Raw genomic sequence first — 2,604 nt, forward strand, 5'->3', positions numbered from 1 at the left:
GGAATCCCAGTCCTACTAGCCTAATGTGGTTTGCATAACCCAAAGCGGTTAGGCTGAAGGCAAGTAAAATTGATGGGGTCAGGAATCTTTCAGAAAATTCAATGACAACTGTTTTACCACTCACTCCTCTTAACTACTTACTGATCAGGCCATAGCTGAGCGACGGCTACAGTGTGGTCGGATAATTCTGGGAGGGCGTACAATGACGTCCTCCCAGAATCTTTCCGCCCCCAGGAATGCCTGTGACCATCAGGTCTTCCAGACCCGGCGCATCAAGGATTAAGTAAAGGGCAAACGACAGCGGCCCTTTACCAAGTGATCATCCTGGCCAACGACGGAGAGACCACTTGTCAAGAAATGACAGTCTCGCACATGCAAGTACTGCCATGCTCGGGAGTATTAGAATGTATTCTGGGGTGTAGTTGCAAGTATGCATTTGCCATTGAGACAAAACCTGTCAATGACAATTGTGAGAAAAAAAATTTATATATATATAACAAATCCCACACACCCCTTAAATTTTGCTAATAATTGTAGGGGCTATTTGTACTTTCCTGGCTTGTGTGTCAAGAAATGAAATAGGCCTTCAGCACAAAAGACGTGATAAATTTTTAGTGATTGGCACCATAGCTTGTAGACTCACTTTCACAAGACAAAAATACAAGAATTTGTTTTTTTTTTACCAAAGATATGTAGCAGTATAAATTTTGGCAAAAATTTCTGGGGGGGGGGGGGGGGGGGGGGGTTTACACAAACACCCCCCACACAAGCGGAACTGCATAGCTCCGCCCAGAGGGGCTATCCCTCTGGCTATAACCCCTCAGCCTGCTTCCTGCAGAAGGTGTAATCTGCAACTTTTACACAGCCGCCTGCAAAACTTTGCGGCCAAAGCAAACATCCGAAGATGCGCTTACATCAACTTTGTAGAATTTTGTGAAAGTGACAACGGACGACCCAGTCGCAGCCTTACACACCTGGGAAGCAGATGCTTGATGTCGGAAAGCCCAGGAGGTCCCAATTGCCCTGGTGGAATGGGCCGTGACAGGAAAGGGAGGCACCTGCCCCTTCAAGGTGCAAGCCTGGACCACCGGGAAATTGTGGTCGATGAGACCGCCAGACCATTTTTCTGACTAGTCACAAAAACAGAGTCCGACTTCTGGAAGGGAGCCATAGCTACACCCTCAGAGCCCAGACCACATCCAGAGAATGTAGGGTAACTTCTTTTGGATGTGTGGGCTTAGGACAAAAAGGGATGGTAATACAATGTCTTCATTGAGATGGAATGCCGAAACCACTTTTGGAAGAACAGAGGATTGTGGACGTAGCACCGCCTTATCCCTGTGGATGACCAGATAGGGCAACTTGCAAGACAAGGCTGCCAACTAAAAAAAAAAAAAAAAAAAAAAAAAAAAAACTCTCCTGGCAGTTGTAATAGCCACTAAAGAAAAATTTGGGAAAGCAGCAACAAGGGAATCTCTGTTCTCAAACGGTGGTTTCTGAAGCACAAAGTTCAGATCCCATAGGAGGTAGGGGGTGGTGGAACCAGAGGGACTACATGCCGAACTCCTTGTACAAAAAAGGTGCTTACCAACGAGTGAGACACCAGGGGGTATGGGGGGGGGGGGGGGGGGGAAGACAGCCAAGGCTGATATCTGTCCCTTGATAGTGCTTAAGGCAAGTTTCTGATTTTCTACCCCTCGCTGTCAAAAAAAAAAAAAAAAAAAAAAAAAACACAACACACACACACAAACCACAGCACCACCCAACCCCATTACTACCCCCCCCAGCAGGATTCTGGAAACTGAATAAGTGCGGACGCCACCCCATCTCCTCTCCTCACACTTGGAGATTTAGGCTTTCCACGTACGAAGGTAAATCTTCAGAGAAGATTTCCATGCCCTCAACATAGTGGAAATTACAGAGCCCGGCAACCAGGTACTAAAGGACTGAGGTCTTTCAACAGCCACGCTGTTAAAACCAGCGACGGTAAAGCAGGATGGAGTATCGGACCTTGCGATAGGTCTTCTCGCATCAGCAACCACTAAGGAGCATCCGCCACCAGGCGTGCTAGGTCGGCGTACCAGGGACCAGATGCAATGACCATTCTCCTGGGTCCAGCATCTGGAGACTTAGGTAGTCCGCCTGCCAGTTTTCTATGCCCGGGATGTAAATGGCTGACACGTCGCTCTGCCCACTGGGGGATATGAGCGACCTCCCATGATGCAGCTGAGCTCCTTGTTCGTTCCTCCTTGATACTTGACATACGCCACCGCCATCGGCCTGGATCCTGAGCGGACGCCCCCATGTGGAGAGGCATAGCCAGATCGCCTGAAGTTCGAGCACATTGATTGGCAGCTGGGATTCTTCCCGCGACCAAAGGACTTGGGCCAACTGTACTCCCAGCACTACCGTAAACATGGACTGGGCCACTGCCTTGGCGCGCTCCTGTCAGTAGGGTCCTTGAATGCAGGAGTCCCTTCTACCGGAATCATGGTTACTTTATTTAACCTGGAAACCGGGGTGGGTCAATGACCGAAGGAGCCGTCCATTTTTTAAAGGAGGCTCTCCTCAAAGGGGTAATGCACCGCCATTCTTGGGACAGAA

This window comes from Lithobates pipiens, unplaced genomic scaffold (genome assembly GCF_037356315.1).
Source record: "Lithobates pipiens isolate NorthernLeopardFrog02 unplaced genomic scaffold, aLitPip1_a1.2 Scaffold_25, whole genome shotgun sequence".
Taxonomy (NCBI): domain Eukaryota; kingdom Metazoa; phylum Chordata; class Amphibia; order Anura; family Ranidae; genus Lithobates; species Lithobates pipiens.